This window comes from Lynx canadensis, chromosome C1 (assembly GCF_007474595.2).
Source record: "Lynx canadensis isolate LIC74 chromosome C1, mLynCan4.pri.v2, whole genome shotgun sequence".
In the NCBI taxonomy this organism is placed as follows: Eukaryota; Metazoa; Chordata; class Mammalia; order Carnivora; family Felidae; genus Lynx; species Lynx canadensis.
The window spans coordinates 133,139,904-133,159,854 of NC_044310.1; positions in this window are offsets into that span (position 1 = coordinate 133,139,904).

Here is a 19,951-nt window from a genome sequence, read left to right on the forward strand (position 1 = left end):
AAATGGATGAGTATGCACAGCCATACACAGAAATGTTACATTAGACATTCCAACATTGTTTTGAAGATAATCATAAGTGAAATGAAGATATTTACAATCTCTATATCTTCCTGAAATGTTCATTATGTGTCATATATTTGGTCCACAAATAGAAATCACAGTTGGTCCACTACATTGCCTACTGGGAAAGGCTCTTCCAATAGTATTGGACTTAAAAGTAGTGAAAAGTTCTTCCTGGTTTATCATCTTAATGGTTATATCATCTTTCTACTGTAGAGATCTACCTTTATTTCATAACAGTGATACATTTTCCTGGAGCTTCGAAACTATATTTATCAATAAGATGTATCATATCTTTGAGGAATCAGTTACCATAGTACCTACAAAAAAGCCTATGCATAAAACAATAGAGGATTCCTTCTCTAACCAGCGATCAGAATTCCACAAATACTTCTACAAACATGTTAGAGCCATGCCTTTACATTATAATTTGTTTTGATCCTAAGCCAATTTAGAAAATTTTTCTAAGAGTACAAATGCATATAAGTTAAATTTTTGCATAACATAATTTAGTGCTGAAGTCTTATGCCTTACCTATCATTTTCCCCCAAACCCAAATGAAAATTTTAGTGCCTGTGTCCTGAACTCTCTGATCTTAAATTTTCAAAAGAAATTTAAGTGACTCAAGTAGAGGTTAAAGGATTTATTCAGCTGATGTGAAACGGAGCATCTGAAGATGAAGTAGCTTCCTAATTGAGACAGAGTCAGTGTTTAGATAGGATAATGGACAGTTGAGTAGTTGCCCTCACGGTTTCAATGTAGGCAGCAATTTATTTTTTTTATTTTTTTTTATTTTTTTTTTTTTTTGTTTTTTCAACGTTTATTTATTTTTGGGACAGAGAGAGACAGAGCACGAACGGGGGAGGGGCAGAGAGAGAAGGAGACACAGAATCGGAAACAGGCTCCAGGCTCTGAGCCATCAGCCCAGAGCCTGACGCGGGGCTCGAACTCACAGACCGCGAGATCGTGACCTGGCTGAAGTCGGACGCTTAACCGACTGCGCCACCCAGGCGCCCCAGCAATTTTTGACTTTAGGGGAAACTCATGTTTGGGGATCGTGCTTTTTGCTTGGGGTTACAGAAGCCATCAGAATAGTATATTCATGGTATTATTTTTGCAAGCCTTGTGGTTTATGAGGTAGCCAAGGTTCCTCATGTGGGGAAGAGAGCAGAAAGAAAAAGAAAGTGTGTGTGTGTGTGTGTGTGTGTGTGTGTGTGTGTGTGTGTGTATGCACACACATGCATAGGTGCACGTGGGATTGAGGGGCTAGAAGGCAAGAGAGAAAATGCAATTGACCATTGTATTTATCCTATAAAATATTAAGAATCTATTTTTTTTTATAGTTTGTCTTAAATAATGGCAGGTAACATTATGTTTTTATGGAGGGGATGATAGGCCATCTTATTCATAAAACTGACCACCAAGTGACCACTGCTTGATATGTACATGTTTTGTGGGTTTTCTTTTTCTGCTAATCTCTCTCAACTAAAATGTGAGGCCCAAGGGGCGCCTGGGCGGCTCAGTCGGATGGGCGTCCGACTTCAGCTCAGGTCATGATCTCGCGGTCTGTGAGTTCGAGCCCCGCATCAGGCTCTGTGCTGACAGCTCAGAGCCTGGAGCCTGTTTCAGATTCTGTGTCTCCCTCTCTCTCTGATCTTCCCCCATTCATGCTCTGTCTCTCTCTGTCTCAAAAATGAATAAACGTTAAATAAATAAATAAATAAATAAATAAATAAATAAATAAATAAAATGTGAGGACCAAGAATCAGAATTTTTGCCTATTTCTTTTACTACCTTATTCCTCAGACACATTAAAGTTGTTCAAATATTTATTGATGTATTGAATAGTAATCATGATATCATGATCATACTACAGGTATCACATCTAGGAGTTTTTTGATAAAAACAAAACTGTTCACAGGAATTTTCTTGTCTATGAAAAATGTGTAGGTGCCTCAGATAAGGCTCAAAATTGTATTTTCAACATGGATCATTTCAGGAAAAAAATATACTGATTGTGTTGGGACCTCAAAATGTCTCAGAGTGTTGCTTGTATTCTCAAAGTACATCAGAAATCTGCTGCACAATCAGAGCCCTTCTTCAGGTACTGGGAATACAAAGATTCTAAGTTAGTATGAATTTCAAACAATGGTTTTCAAATTGCCTCAAAGGGATGAAAGTAATCTGTGAAAAAAGAACTATAGGTGAGTTGTTACCATATTTTATCACCCTCAAGCCAACATATAGAAAACAAAATATGTAGAAGTACTACATATGACCTAAAGCAGATCTTTGTACTACATATGACCTAAATGGCTATCAAAATTCCTCTTCACACAATCAGAAGGAAAGAGATGTCTGATGTCTTTCTTCCTATAAGGATATCAGTCTTATCAGATTGAAGCCTTAGCCTTATGACTCAACATTTATTATCTCTTTATACTTCCTATTCCTAATCCTAATCACATTGAGGGTTAGGACTTTGACATAAGAATGTTGGGAGGCAATTCAGTCCTTAACATTCATTGGTAAAAACAAAAAACAGTTAAATAAATATTTATCCACTTCTTCCCTAACTTATCTCCCATTTTTTTTCCTGTAGTACAGGAGACTACAACAGTTTTTTTTCTGTGATATTTGGGCAACCTAAGATTTTTACATGAGAGGTTTTTCCTATATGAGACCCAATAGGGTAACCTTATAACAAACAGAGAAAACACATTCATGTTTAATATAACCCAAATTACCAGACTTTTAAGGAAAATTTATTTTTAGTTTGTGAACCATATGAATATGTTACCTATTCAAAAACATAAAAAACAAAACAAAACTCCATAAAAGGGTTGGAAGCAAGAGCAAACTCTATTTCCTACTAGTTATTATTGAGAAAATGGCTGCCAAAAGATACTCAGGATAAATAGACAGGATATTAGGGTGTGTTGCAGAAACAAAGGGACCTTAAATCTCAGTGGCTTAACATAGCAAAGATGTGGTTCTCTCTCATAATCTTTTGTGAGTTAGGTAACAATCTCAGTTAAATATCCATGTAGTTACTCAAGAATTTGGATGCCTTCCGTATTTTGTTGCTGTCATTATAGGGCATCAAAGATTCGCTGGGTCAAGGGAACAAAGAATGTGGAAGGTTCATTCTTCAGTACTTAAAACCAGAAGTGATACACTTCACTTCTCCCCACAGGCCATGATAGAACTAATCCATTGTCCCAACTTAACTATAATGGAGGGTAGAATATATATGGAAGCATACAGAATATTTGGGGCACTCTGTTATCTGTGCCATACTGCAAATGCCATAGTATTTAATTAAATAGGTCATCTCCATGGCAGTTGGGTGGCTTAGTCGGTTAACCATCTGACTTCGGCTCAGGACATAATCTCACAGCTTGTGGGTTGGAGCCCTGCACCAGGCTCTGTGCTGATAGCTCAGAGCCTAGAGCCTGCTTCGGATTCTGTGTCCCTCTCTCCCTCTTTTTGCCACTCCCTGCTAGCGCTTTGTCTCTTTCTCTCTCAAAAATAAACTTAAAAAAATTTTTTTAATAAAAATAAAAATGAATAAATGGTTCATCTCCAATAAATGTTAATATTAATATAATTAATATAACAGGGTTTGTTTAGGTTTTCCTCAATCATTTGAATTAAGAGTATCTATTCTAAATCAGGAGACTATAGATGCTGGAGAGGATGTGGAGAAACGGGAACCCTCTTGCACTGTTGGTGGGAATGCAAATTGGTGCAGCCGCTCTGGAAAGCAGTGTGGAGGTTCCTCAGAAAATTAAAAATAGACCTACCCTATGACCCAGCAATAGCACTGCTAGGAATTTATCCAAGGGATACAGGAGTACTGATGCATAGGGGCACTTGTACCCCAATGTTCATAGCAGCACTCTCAACAATAGCCAAATTATGGAAAGAGCCTAAATGTCCATCAACTGATGAATGGATAAAGAAATTGTGGTTTATATACACAATGGAATACTATGTGGCAATGAGAAAAAATGAAATATGGCCTTTTGTAGCAACGTGGATGGAACTGGAGAGTGTGATGCTAAGTGAAATAAGCCATACAGAGAAAGACAGATACCATAATGGTTTCACTCTTATGTGGATCCTGAGAAACTTAACAGGAACCCATGGGGGAGGGGAAGGAAAAAAAAAAAAAAAAGAGGTGTTAGAGTGGGAGAGAGCCAAAGCATAAGAGACTGTTAAAAACTGAGAACAAACTGAGGGTTGATGGGGGGTGGGAGGGAGGGGAGGGTGGGTGATGGGTATTGAGGAGGGCACCTTTTGGGATGAGCACTGGGTGTTGTATGGAAACCAATTTGTCAATAAATTTCATATATATATATATATATATATATAAACTGAGAACAAACTGAGGGTTGATGGGGGGTGGGAGGGAGGGGAGGGTGGGTGATGGGTATTGAGGAGGGCACCTTTTGGGATGAGCACTGGGTGTTGTATGGTAACCAATTTGTCAATAAATTTCATATATATATATATAAAAGTATTCTATGTCCTCATATCATAATATTCAAAATATATATGGTTAACCCTGAAATCAATTTCAGTTCTTTCAAATAATAGCTGAGGGGCGCCTGGGTGGCTCAGTCAGTTAGGTGTCTGACTTCGGCTCAGGTCGTGATCTCACGGTCTGTGGTTTCAAGCCCCGCATCACACTCTGTGCCTGTGCCGACAGCTCGGAGCCTGAAGCCTGCTTCAGATTCAGTGTCTGTCTCTCTCTCTCTCTCTCTCTCTCTCTCTCTCTCTCTCTCTCTCTGTCCCTCCCCTGCTCACACTCTATCTGTCTCTCAAAAATAAAATAAAAGCATTATTTTTTTTTAAATAATAGATGAAAAACAAAAGTTCCCACTCTTCTATGGTTTTTTTCATCATACTAGACTGAACTCATCTCCCACTTTATGCTTTTTCGTGGACTGGAAGTGAATAATCAGCATCTTCATCAAGATAGCTTATCCACTATAAGTTATTAGGATCAACACTTGTATGAGGGAAAGGAAGGAAAAAATATTAGATAGAGAAAGGAGTTGGTGACAATGCAGTCTCAACATAGGTCTTAGCCAAAGCCACAGATAGCCTTGAACTCTGAATAGTCCTTCAGAGTTTTACCATGATGCATAGAAGGCATCGAGTTCTGTATCAACCTGTCATTAGATTTACTGCTCCTGAGAAGGAAGAGTGCCTTTGTTAAGTCAGCTCTCTCCAGCCAAGGTCAATTTCCAGAGAGCTGGAACTAAGTATATATCTGTGTGTGTGTAGACATTTATATAGATAGATAGACATGTGTGTGTAGACATTTATATAGATAGATATAGATACAGATATAGATAGATAATTTTGAATTAATATCAAATTTGTTATTTAATAATAAAATTTAAAAATGCATAATCAGTAATTAAATTTCAGATATATATCTTAAACTGCTTCATGACTACATGTTAACTAACTTCAAGAAAGGAAACATGACTTGTGTCTCTTACCACTGTCGTAAGAAGTATTGTTGACTCACTAGGTAAATATTAGACCTTGATATATTTCACTTCAATGACACAATGAACACTAAGAAACTAATAATGATTTTTAAAGTTATTAAAACCCACATACATATAGTTAATAAGTGAAACTTTCTTATACTTGTTATTTGATGTCATATTCTCTGCCAAATCAGTGATTGTTTTATTTGGCACCTGGAGTTACTGTTGGCTGGAGATGGATAGTGATGTTAAACAGGAAGTTTCAGGGGTCCCTGGGTGGCTCAGGTGGTTGAGCGTAGGACTTCAGCTCAGGTCATGATCTCACAGCTTGTGAGTTCAAGCCCTGCATCAGGCTGTCCGGAAAGCTTAGGGCCTGGAACCTGCTTTGGATTCTGTCTCTCTCTCTCGCTCTCTGCTCCTCCCCTGCTAGCGCTCAGTCTCTCTCTCTCTCTCTCTCTCTCAAAAATAAATAAGCATTAACAAATTTAAAAAAAGAGAGAAAAACAGGAAAATCCATGTAGACACTGGGAGAATGAGCTTTTTTGGATGCCTACATTAAGTGGACAATATGATGGCCTCATACCAAAAGTATACTCCAATTTCTCTAGCTTAATCACATTAGATGGAAGAACATGAACCTTTGGTCATTTTAGGGAATAAGAATTATAGAATTAAGAAACCACATTATCAATTCTTAATATAATTACAAAGAGAAAGGGAGTTGCTGGGCATTACATCCTGACTGTTTGGCAGACAGCAGGATTAGATGGACTGTACTTCAGTGTGCTTATTAACATAAATGGGAAGTATCAAAAGAAATGTCTCCATATGGAGGTAGGTGTAAATGTATTCCCTATAGTAACACTTAACTCATTTACTTATCACTCAGACTCCATTCACTTACCAGCATATGGTTATTGGATGTGTACTACCTATTGAAAATATTAGTGATTATACGGAGAAAGTTTTTATACATAGATAAACAGAAATCTCTGGATATAAAAAGAATAATTTGAGTTGTTTTTGAATGCTTTCATACCTGTCTATTTTTGTTGTTGTTCCTAATCTAAAACATACAAACATTGCACATCTTCCCAATTTAAGTTCTCACCTTTCACATGGACTACGATAGCACTCAAAAAATCTGTCTTGTGTATCATGAGCTCCTCACGATTAGGACCATGTCTTACCCATCTGTGGATCCCTTAGACCTATAGTTACAGCTACCATGTAAGCACATTATAGGTGTGTATTGAACTAAGGTCGTGTAGATACTAATGTGATCCAACACATTTGGAATAATTTAGCCTGTACATCTCAATTATGATATTCCTAAGATCTAAAATTATATACTTATTATTCCTTATTAAACAATTTAATATCATATGTGCTTGGGAAAAAGTATATTTCTTTTTTTTTTAATTTTTTAAATGTTTATTTATTTTTTGAGAGAGAGACAGAGACAGAGTGTGAGGAGTAGAGGGGCAGAGAGAGAGGGAGACACAGAATCTGAAGTATGCTCCAGTCTCTGAGCTGTCAGCACAGAGCCTGACGTGGGGCTCTAACTCAGAAACTGTGAGATCATGACCTGAGCTGAAGTCAGACACTTAACCGACTGAGCTACCCAGGTGCCTTGAAAAAGTGTATTTCTAAGGTGATAAAAAAAATTCAGAGGAAGACGAAATTGAAATTTAAAAAAAAAAGGTAGAGCTTGGGGTTCAATAACAAGTGAAAAAATATTTCTTTAGCACCTGTTCAGTTCAAGATATCGTGCTCATTGTGCATAGAACTTAGCCCCTGCCTTCAGGGTATTTGTAAGAGAGCTGATAGGAAGTGAGATTTGGCTTCTCAAATATAAGTATATTTAAAAAGGTCTGACATTGGCAGGAAATGCAAAATGATACAGAAACCATGAAGCAAATAAGCAATCATTTCAATATTTTATAATATTTACCTTGGCTTATGAAATGAGTCCACAGTTAAGTATTTCTAAATGTTAAGTAATGGGTAGTTGTGACAATTTTAAATATAATGATCAAATAAGGTTTTGCATATACATAGAGCAAGAAGATAGCATAGGTTAAATTTAAAAGAAGATTAATTTGTATCAACCTCAGTCATAAATAAAAATATGAAATACTCTCAACCATATTTGTAGATCTAAAAATACGACAGATCATTATTGCATTTAGCATTAATTATTTTATTTTTCAGCAAAACAAAGAAGTAGCAGACAGGCAATTCTAGACATAAGTACACTCTTTCTTTTTTCAATTAATTAAATTTTTTTAATTATGAGGAGATAACTAGAAGTGTTATGACCTGAATTCAAATTAATATTTGATTAAATTTCACAACACAGCATGCAGCTATAACTGGAATGAACAGTTTGACTAAATTAAAATTACTTAGTAGTAGATATGAAGCCAAGTAACTATTAAACTGCTTATTTCTTAGGATGTAATAGCAGATGCCAGAGGCATAGTATAGATTTTCCACAAACACAACCCTAGTAGACTTTCAGAGCTTTGGGTCTGTGTGGACGAGCAATTCTTGAGAATATAAATTCTCAAATTATATTGGCTATAGCTCTTCAGACATCTGATGATGTTTTATAAGTATCTGCAAATCATTAATGGTACGGAAAACACAAGCAGTTAACATTCCTAATCTACATTTGTAAAGGCCAAAGGGAGGGAAGTTATGTGCTAAAGAAAAACAAAAACAAAAGTATAACCCTAGCATTTGCAAATGTGAAAGAAACAAATGCCTGGGAATCATTTGGAAGAGAAGCATCCTGGGGCAAGGGAAAAAATCCTGATTAGTAGATCATAACAGACATTCTTACAGGAAGATAAAGTTGAGAGGGAGAAAGGAGGCTGGGTTGGTGATTCATTGACAATTAAAATTGTTATGTTCAAGACACTGTGCCAGCTGCTACAAGAATGTAGTCTTCTTCGAACTTCAATGCTCTTGGACGAGAGTAGATAGGGCAGGCTGCTGAAATGTAAAAGGGAACATGGTGAATGCTGTAGCAAAATTACAATTTATAATCCATTTTAAAAATACAGAGAGGTCTCACTCTATGAGCATTTCCCTCCAACCTTCAAGGAGGGAATTACCTTTGAGATAGTCTCAACAGCATTGGTTCAGATGTTGGTAGTAATGAATGGGATAGAGACTAGGAACCAGTCTTTGGCTAAAACAAGTAGTTTGGTTGATGAGTGTGGAAGTAGCCCTAAGAACTTATTCTGGAGAGCTAAGTTTTGATCATTGCTCAGCTAACTATCTATTGAATTATGGATGAGTCACTTAGCCCTTCGAGACCTAGTTTTCTCAGCTACACATAAAGGAAATTGAACTAGAAATCATTAAGGTCATGCTTATTCTAAAATGGTCTGATCTAAGAAGAATACATTGGTTCCTGTTTTGAATGGCCTAGAATGCTAAGTTGAAAAGTTTCAAAAATTTGTTGGCACCTGAAAATTTCTGAAAGCTTTCTGAGCAACATAGTAATATGCTTAAAGTTATACATTTAGATGATTAACCTAATGGGGATATAGGATTAACTTTTGTGGAAGATAATGTAGTCTGTAATGTTCCTAGATAAGAGGTATTGAGGGACTGGCAGAGGGAATGTATTATAGAAGCTGAATCTGTAAGACCTGTTGTCATGTTAATCAATGCCAATGAGAGAGAACACAGAAATAGAAAGAAAGAAAGAAAGAAAGAAAGAAAGAAAGAAAGAAAGAAGAAAAGAAAGAAAAGAAAAGAAAGAAAAAGTACATAGCTTTCAGCCTTGGTATCTGAGAGGATTTTTACCAGAACAGGTTAGGAAAGTTTTATGTATAAGGATCAATGCAAGCTGCTTGGAATGAAGCTGTGCAATTGCCAGCTGGAAATTCAAGCTTAGATCTTTTGCTTTCAAGATATGGAATAGAAAAGGACTTGCAAACTCAGATGCTTACAGGAACTACAGAGTAACAGACTATGTTCAAAACAATAAAGATGTGGGGAATAGAGCACACTGGAAAAATGTGCCTTTCCAAAAGTAATAGCTGCCACTCAATTATGAGACATCAGTGCCCTTGCAATTGTAGACCTTGCTTTTCTAGCAGAGCTAGAAATTTAGATGGTTTCTCTTTTTAAATTGTTGATAAGGAAACTAAAGAAAATTAAGTAATAAAACTTTTCAAGCATTAATTAAAAGATAATCAGAATTGTAGGGGAAGGATAGAGATTTTTACAAGGATAATTTTAAAGAGAGAAGTCTAAGAAAATATCCTCAAATAATTGTTATACTTTAAAGTCAAGTAAAAGAAACTGTGATCTCTTTATATGGTGAGATCTCCAGAAATGAGGAAAATATGAGAACATTACTCAAAGAGAAGGGAATAGCAAAGGAACAAAAATAGCCAAAGTGTCCACCAATGGGAGGAAATTAAAGATTATACAATCAAAGACATGGTAGCAGACTAATGTGATAATATTAAAGAGGAAGGCTATAAATTATCTTGCATTTTTCTTTACATATATTTCTTTCATTTTATGTTTTCAAAAATCTACATTGTTGCTAAATGTGCTAATTGGATTGAATATTGTGCATAATAAATATAATTTTTCATCTCAATACCTAGAGATTTTAATTGCAATAATGATGTTACCATCCATTACAAAAAGACAACATGGATATAAAGACTTAGAAAATTAATTTGATTTAATGTTTAGAAGATATTTTAAAGTACTCCCTCAACAATGCTCTATTCCTTGACTTTGGGAATGTATTAGAAGAGCAAGTAGTTGTATCTTGCTGGACACTTCGCAGTCTCCTCTAGTAAGAAATCACGAGTTTCTATTGTTGATAAGCTCTGTGTTTTCTATGAAAAGAAACAGTTCCCCAAACAGATGGTTGACTGCAAGATTTTGCCACATTTCTCAAATATTCTTTGTAAACTACCAGCAGTCAGATTTAATTCTGTCTATGAGAAAGGAGCAATGAGTGGATGATGAAACTAAGCATCATTAACTATAATTTTAAAAAAATCAAATGCAACAATGTCTTGAATAGCAATTATAAAAGCTGTCTTCTGAAAAGATTTTTCAGATGTGCAAAGGATTGTCAAGAAAGTGTTAGAACATGAGAATAAAGAATATTAAGGTAGGTGACAAAAATTGAAATGCAGGTGTGTGTGTGTGTGTGTGTGTGTGTGTGTGTGTGGTATAATTTGTATGTGGAACATAATAGTCACTCAATAAGTACATGCTGTGCATAAATTTTCTACTCTTGCTGATCACAGATTTATCCTGAATTTCTTCTGGCAGCCATAGATAGAGCTTGAGAGGCCTGATTGTCAGCTTTTTCTCTCTTCCCATTCTTCTCCACTATTCTGGTAGACCCTAGAATCTTACTGTTTACCATCCCTGGTCTGTTATTAATTCTTTCCTTATAAGTGTATTGTTTTTGTTTTTGTTTTTTTGTTTTTTTGCCTCAACCTACAACCAAACTCAAATTTACTTCATGATTTAATAAGCTTTTTTTTTTCTAGTTACCTACTGCTATTTATTAAACAGTACCACTTCAAAATTAGTGGCCTAAACAACAACCATTTTATTCTGCTCTTGGACTTCACTAGTCAAGAATTTACACAGGGCATAGCAGGCATCAATTGATGCTCAAGGATGTCAGGGGTCTCAAAAAGGAAATCCTGATACCTGAGGGTAGCTTGAAACTCTAGAGTCTGGAATTATTTGGGAAGCTTTTTTCTCCCATGACTGATGCCTGTCATAACTCAAAGCCTGGGCTTAGATGAAATTTTCTTTTCTTTCTCTCTTTTTTTTTTTTTGTAATGATTTTATTACTTATTTTTGAGAGAGAGATAGAGACAGAGTGTGAGCAGGAAAGGGACAGTGAGAGAGGGAGACACAATCTGAGTTGCCAGCACAGAGCCCGATGTAGGGCCTGAACCAATGAGCCATGAGATGATAACCTGAGCCAAAGCTAGATGCTTAACCAACTGAGCCACCTAGGCACCCCAACTGAAATTTTCAAATGGAACAGCTATACTTGTCATCTTCTCTTGAACTTGGGATTCTTATAACATAGCCACTGGGATCTGAGAGTGAGTGTCTAGAAAATGATAGTCCAAGAGACTCAGGCAGGGGCTGCATGATTTTCAACGACTTAGCCTTATGAGGCCCAGCTATCACTTTCAACATCTTCTATTGGTTGTAGCAGTCACCACCCAGATTCAAGGTTGGTGACATAGATTGCAGCTCCTAATGGGGAAGATGGTTAAAAAATTATAATCATTTTTAATTCATCACTTAAAATAGATAACCATATTTTAAACACAAACTATTAAACACATTCCCATTTGGCTACTTGATATATAGGGCATAATGATTGTAATTGCCAGTGAGCATTTGGGGGAGCAGGTAGTGAGTTAGATATTTGGCTTTAATGAGAGAAAGCTTGATCTGAATGCCATAGCAGCAAAAAGAATGACCAACCAAATTTTAGTTGAAATGACCAATTATAAGTCCTCATTGTACAACTCATCAGTTCTGTAGCCCACTAAGGAGGGACCATAAGGAAAAATTACATGCCAGCTTTGGGTAAGAATAACAATTCTTTATTTTCTGAGATCAACTCCTAGCTGTCTTTTAGGACTAAATTTCAGGAACATTTCTCTAGTTATGGTTCTCTGGCAGAGGAAAGAGATAGAATATAAGTGTTTTAAAGTACATTCAGATAGGAAAATATCTTCTATTCATATGTATATATGCATATCAGTTGATGAAAAGAAATGAAAAGGTGAGGAAAAGTGAAGTTGAAGTTAGAAATGATGTTCAAAATTATAGTCTGAGGCAGGCTTCACCAGAAGTACATTTTTCTCCATTAAGCTTTTACAACACATATACAACAATTTAGTATCTATTTTATTCTGTTTAACATTTCTTTTAATTATATAAATAGATGCCTTCTCTGCTAGATGGTAAGGCCCTGCACGTTTTAGTAACCTTTGAAAGAAATGAATATTTTTTTTTATGTTAACTCCCTTGGAATATAACAAATTGTTTTCCACATGGATGATGCACGATAATTCTTGTTGAATTTAATTGGATTCTGTTTGAATGTTTGAAAATGCAGTGCACAAATATGATGGTTAAGTAATCAAAATGAACATGGCAAAATCTCCAACATTTCTTGTGAGAGCTGACATGTGGATATTTCAAATTGGTCCAGGTAGTCAAGGACCTGTCTTTGTATGTGCATAAGACAAATTCTAGGAAGGATCACATTAATAAGTAAATAATGAAAAGAAGGTTGTGGCAACTTTATATTACACTTTTCTAAATTTCCAGAATTTTTCCAATGAAAATGTGTAGTTGCAGTGGAGACTTATTATAAGATAAGTAGAGTGCACACAGAAGTGGTAGGTTCGGTTGGGGCATAGTTGGGATAAAGGTAAATGGGAAAGATGCTAGAGGGGGGGTATAAGAGGTGTGGGAGCACACTACACAGGGAAATTGATGGGTTTTATGGACAGTGACATTTTTTTAAGTTTATTTAGTTTTGAGAGACAGAGAGAACAAGTAGGGGAGAGGCAGAGAGAGAGAGAGAGAGAGAGAGAGAATCCCAAGCAGGATCTGCACTGTAATCACAGACCCCGGTGCAGGGCTCGAACTTAATGAACCATGTGATCATGACCTGAAACAAAACCAAGAGTCAGATGCTAAGCTAACTGAACCACCCGGGCACCCCTGGACAGTGTCCTTTTATTTTAAACCTTAGCATTATGCCAATCCTGCCTTCATAAAATGAACTTTGTGATCCAGGGAACATTCCTATGCCGTATACTTTTCAAGTTAAAGGAAATTTAAGCATGTAAAATATTTAATTTTTTCCATGAACAGGTATTGTGATAGAAACTAGGGATACAAATTATAAGAAGTAATAAAAAATCAAAACCAATGTCATTTCAGCCTTTAATTTAAACAATGTTGAGATTTAAAATATACTCTTATATGTATGTGAAGTGATACTGTGATTAAGCAACAATTAAACAAATTACTTATAAGCAAACAGCTTCCTCATCAAAAAGTACTTCAGGACCCTCATTTCTGTGTGTCTATCAATACAAAACTATTATGCCATAATCTCTGCCCAATTCTAATGAGTTCCACATCTTGCAAGATACACCTAAGGTCAACCAGCCACCCTGGGACCTAAAATATAATAAATATCCTCCCATGACCTTCTGTTCTAAAATAGTATAAGACTCAGTCAAAGTGGTGTTCACCTTTACTACATTAAGTCTCATAAATATAAACAGCTTTATGGAAACACTTGATTTGTCTGGCAGTGGTTCGGGGGAGTCATTGCACATTGTTTCTGCCTTTAAGGAACTTAGAAGTTAAGATCATGTGGTATCTTAACATTTATCTACAAAGCAGTTTATCAGACTTAAAATGAAGGAAAATTTTATCCAATATTGTCCTTATATGATTCTCATGAGTTCCATATCCACTCATTCATTCAACTACTTGAAATAGATGATTATGTAAAATAAGAACACATACTATGCATGGGCCTGTATCTAAGACATATATATTCTATTTTCTTTTTTTTAATGTTTATTTATTTTTTTAAAGAGAGAGAGGGAGGGTGGAGGAGGGGCAGAGAGTGAGGGAGACAGAAAATCTGAAGCAGGCTCTATGCTGTCAGCTCAGAGGCTGACACAGGGCTCAAACTCATGAACTGTGAGATCATGACCCGAGCTGAAATCAAGAGTTGGACACTTAATCAGCTGAGCCACCTACATGCCCCTTCGATGCCATACTTTTTCCATCTCCTCTGGCGATTATTAAGATTCCTGGGCATTTCAGACTCAACTCTTTGGAAGCCAAAGTAATCAATCTTGCTGATATTTCCATCAAAAATGTTTTCAAGGAAGCCAATAGTCAAACCTCTGTCATGGTTTAAAGGCATGTTTTCCAAAATGATAATTTGGAAAAATTGACTGAGATACCCAAAAATTGTCCCAGAGAGGGAAAAATTTAATTGGAAATTTAACAATTGTTGGCTTAATAAAAGAGTACTCTGGTTTGGACCAAATAACAATCAGGCCCTACCAGAAATTCTAAAATTCCCAGTACTTACTATTATACATGCACTGAACCATTGATCTACTGACAAACTGATAGCACTCATAAACCAGTATTTGTGGGGAAAAGTTAATAAGGCCACAAAAAGTGGCTACCTCACTTGTCCCACCTGTCTAAAGTATAATCCAGGGAAACCTTTTCACACAAATGGATTTCATACAACTTCCCCTCTCAATATATTTCATAATATGTTGAATAAATATGTTTTAGTCATGGTTTGTATGTGTTCTCACTGGACAAAACCTTTCTCTTGTAGACAGGCCAATGCTTTTTCTGTTGGAAAATATTATACTTTGCTTGGGAACCCCTCTCAAACTTTATAGTGGTTAGGGAACCTATTTTACCATTCAGGTGCTTTAACAAGTCTGTGCTATTTGGTCAGTTTTACAACCTTTTCATTGTGTATACCATTCTCAAACCTTAGAGTTAGTTGAACACACTAAAGACACTATTAGGATTCAATTGGCAAAACTTGTTAAAGCCTCTTCAAACACCTTGGCTGAAAGCATTACCATTGGTTCTTCTAAATCTCAGATCTGCCCCTTGGAACAGGATGCCCAATACACTTGTCTCCTGCCTCCTTTGACCCACTGTTGATAAAGGAGATATACTTCAATTGTAAAGGCCTAATTGCTCATATTAAAAATAACCATGCTTTAGGGCACTTACTGGCCCAGTTGGTAGAGAATGCAACTCTTTTTTTATTCTTTTTTTAATTAATTAACTTATTTATTTATTAATTTACATCCAAGTTAGTTAGCATATAGAGCAATAATGATTTCAGGAATAGATTCTGGTGATTCTTCCCCTATGTGTAATATCCCTATCCCCTATGTGATTCATCCCAACAAGTGTCTTCCTTAATGCCCCTTACTCATTTAGTCCATTTCCCCACCCATAACCCCTCCAGCAACTCTGTTTGTTCTCTGTATTTGAGTCTCTTATGTTTTGTCCCACTCCTTGTTCTTATATTATTTTTTCTTCCCTTCCTTTATGTTCATCTGTTTTGTATTTAAATTTCTCATATGAGTGAAGACATATGATATGTGTCTTTCTCTGACTAATTTCACTTAGCGTAATACCCTCTAGTTCCATCCACATTGGAAATGGCAAGATTTCATTATTTTTTATTGCCGAGTAATACTCCATTGTATGTATGTGTATATATATATATATACATATATATATATACACATACATACACACACCACATCTTCTTTATCCATTCATCCGTTGATGGATTTTGGGCACTTTTCATACTTTGGCTATTGTCGATAGCACTGCTATAAACATTGGGGTGCATGTGCCCCTTTGAAACAGCACACCTGTATCCCTTGGATAAATACCTATTAGTGCAGTTGCTAGGTCATTAGGGTAGTTTTATTTTTAATTTTTTGAGGAACCATCTAGAGTGGTTACACCAGTTTGCATTCTCACCAGCAGTGCAATAGAGATCCTCTTTCTCTGCATCCTCGCCAATATCTGTTGTTGCCTGAGTTGTTAATGTTAGCCATTCTGACAGGTGTAAGTTGGTATCTCATTGTGGTTTTAATTTGTATTTCCCTGAGGATGAGTGATGTTGAGCATTTTGTCATGTGTTCAGTCCTTCGCAGCTGTTTCCACTCTTCTTGTTTCTCTCCAGCTGCTTTAGTTGTGGAGTGTTTTTCCTGTACTCTCCTCTGTACTCTCCCATCCTCTCTCCACAAGTAAAAACAGCTCCCTACCCTCCACGGCTTCTCTTTCCCCAGGTCACTTCTCTGTGCCATGTACCTGCTGAATTCTGTGGTTCAAGTTGTGCATATTGTTGTGTTAATTCTCAAATCAGTTTTATAGGCGTGCAAAATGGTCTGGTGTTGATCTAACTGCATTTCAGGGATGAGAGAGGCAAAAAACTTCATGCTACTCCCATCATCTTGGTCCCTCCTTCTATATATGATATTTTTTGTACTCAAAGATATTATAACCTAGTAGAAAAGTACACAATATAAGAAAAAAAATGACACTAATACTTATACTTCAGTATGCACTGGTAGCAAAGGAACTATAGAACATCCCTACGTGTGCCTAGACAAGTCATGAAAAATGTCACAGAAAGGCTTGTGAGTCAATAATTAGTGAAAAGGAAAAAAATAATACAGGTGATCTTTGCATAATGCAGGGATTAGGGGCACCAACACCCTCAAAACAAATGAAAATTCATGTATAAAATTTTTTAATGTTTATTTTTGAGAGAAAGAACACAAGCAGGGGAGGGGCAGAGAGAGAGGGAGACAGAAGATCCAAAGCAGGCTCTGCGCTGACCACAGTGAGCCTGATGCGGGGCTTGAACTCACAAACCATGAGATCATGACCTGAGCTGAAGTCAGTTACTCACCCAACTGAGTCACCCAGGGACCACATCATGTATAACTTTTGACTCCTCCAAAACTTTACTACTAATAACCTCCTGTTGACTGGAAGCCTTACAGATAACATAAAGAGTTAATTAACACATATTTTGTATCTAATATGTATTATACACTGTATTCTCACAATAAAGTAAATTTGAGAAAAGTAGATGTTATTAAGAAAATCATAAGAAAGAAAAAATACATTTATGGATCTGTACTCTATTTATTGAAAAAAATCTGTGTATAAATGGACAGTTGGAGTTCAGACTTGTGTTGTTCAAGGACCAAATGTATATGCAAGAAATGTAAGTAGCATGCCATGTTTGCAAATTGCAATAGTCTAGTATTGTTGGACCATATTGTATAAAATACATGCAAGCAATAGATTCTGCAGAGCCACTTATGCCATGTTAGGAAGTTACTATAGTACCCATTAAGTAATAGCAATCACTGAAGAATATTGAGCATGGGACAAAGTTGTTCCTCACTTCATGTTAGCCCTATTTCTCCAGCAGCACTCTAAAAAATGATTTATTAAAGCATGAGAATACAGGTAGAGTGACTAGCTAGAAAGCTATTGCAGCAGTTTAGAGGAACACGAAGATCTTTATAGAAAGGGAAGGATTATAACAAGAGAAATGGAGGTAGTTGAAATAAGACTGTTTAAAAATTGATTAATCATTAAGATAAAAATGGTCAAATTGAAGGAGCAATTATCACATCACTATCAATAGGTGGTTGGTTGATGATTATTGGGCTACTTAGTCACAGTAATGATGATAGGCAATTATTTTCATAATATATTAGTCTTAAAACATTTTTAAACTCATTATGGACATATCAATCTTATTTGGTAAGTCAATAATATTGATCTACTCAACCACATGCAGTTTTCTTTATTTAACTGACAATATAGAAATGGATGGCCATGCAGAGAGTAGTTAATGATGAAGAGAAATGGTGGCTATAAAAGTACTTAAAATAATCCATAGGTAGTTTTTATATCCATCAATGTCAGCCACTGTCCAGTGTCAATCAGCTCTTGAACTTAAACCTATTGAAAAGATAATAAATAAAATAGTCTAACCCATGATGTCTACTATATTAAGTTTAATTATCTATTTTGTCATGCTGGTGTGTGATGGCACATTGAGAGTGAGAAAATCATTTTTGCTCCTGCATTGTTAGAAATCTGTACCTGAATATGGTTGGACCAAGGGCAGTGTTAAAAAACAGAAAGGCTATGGACTTAGATGTGGAAAGGGGGAAATTTTTAGAATAGTAAAGTGAAAATGAAACATTGCATGTTTACTTTAATGTTAAAGAATTAGGGGCACCTGGGTGGCTCAGTCAGTTAAGCGTCTGACTTCGGCTCAGGTCATGATCTCGTGGTTCATGAGTTCAAGCCCCGCATCAGGCTCTGTGCTGATGGCTCAGAGCCTGGAGCCTGTTTCAGATTCTGTGTCTCCCTCTCTCTCTGACCCTCCCCTGTTCATGGTCTGTCTCTCTCTGTCTCAAAAATAAATAAACGTTAAAAAAATTTTTTTAAAATGTTAAAGAATTGTGACAGGTAGGAAGTCTTTAAGTTGTTTTCATATATGTAATTTTTCCAGTAGCAATGTTGAATTAAAGAATCTATATGTATACACAAGTACTCACTGGTCCTGGGTACCTCAACCATTTTTCCTTATGAGCGCAAGTGAAAGAACCTTTAATTCTTAAGGTAAGAGCCTGAAAAAGATTGTTATTATGGGACATTGAGGTGTATTTTCATCAGACTGCTTCTGGCAGGTGCAACTTGAGTGTTGCTGCATACATAAACTAACTCTGTTGGTAGAAGGAGTTCTAGCTCTTTGATGGATTGATGGAAAACATGAAACTATTAAAAACATTTACTTAAAGCAACATTTTTTTCTTTACTTCAGTATTAGGTATGACCAGGAAGTCACACCATGCCTAGAAATGGGAAGATGTGTCTGTTTTCTTAATGGTACAAGAATTTTATGCTCATTGTTTTAAATTTTAGATTTTTTCATTAATTAGGCATGGCAAAGCCAACAGATCAGGAGACAAGTGACACTGAAAAGATAGTTTTTTATTCACAGTTTCTAAGAGGAGGAGGCATACACATGTGCAGGTATCACATGGTGAAGCACCAGGATCAGTAAGAAGGTAGAAGGAACAGGAGGAAAGCAGGGACAAGAACCTTTACTGTGGTTTCCATGTGAAGGAATGGACAACACAGGAAAGCAAGTTTATGATGGGCTAGTTAGTAACTTCAGTGGGCTCTGGAGTATAGCAGCTCTCTCTGATTGTCTGGTACCTGGCTCTGAGTGATTAGGGGCAGGTGAATAGTAGCCTGGAAGGTAAGAGTCCTGGAGAGTGATAAAAGAGCTGGATTTGTCAGTTTACATATGAAAGACACCCTTGCAAGGGCACCTGGGTGGCTCAGTTGGTTAAACATCTGACTTAGCTCAGGTCATGATCCCAAGGTTCATGAATTTGAGCCCCACTTTGGGCTCTCCACTGTCAGCACAGGGCTTGCTTCGGATCCTGTCTCTCCCTCTCTGGTCACACGTGCTCACGCTCGCTCTCTCTCTCTCTTAAAAATAAACATTTAAAAAGAGAGAGAGAGAGAGAAAGAAAGAGATAGAAAGAAAGAAAGAAAGAAAGAAAGAAAGAAAGAAAGAAAGAAAGAAAGAAAGAAAGAAAAGAAAAGAAGAAAGAAAGACACTCTTACAGGTGAATCCTTTACTATCTCTAGGAATTGGCTAGCCCTGAGGGAAGCAGTCTGTCCTGGACAGCAAGGCCCCAGATGTCAAA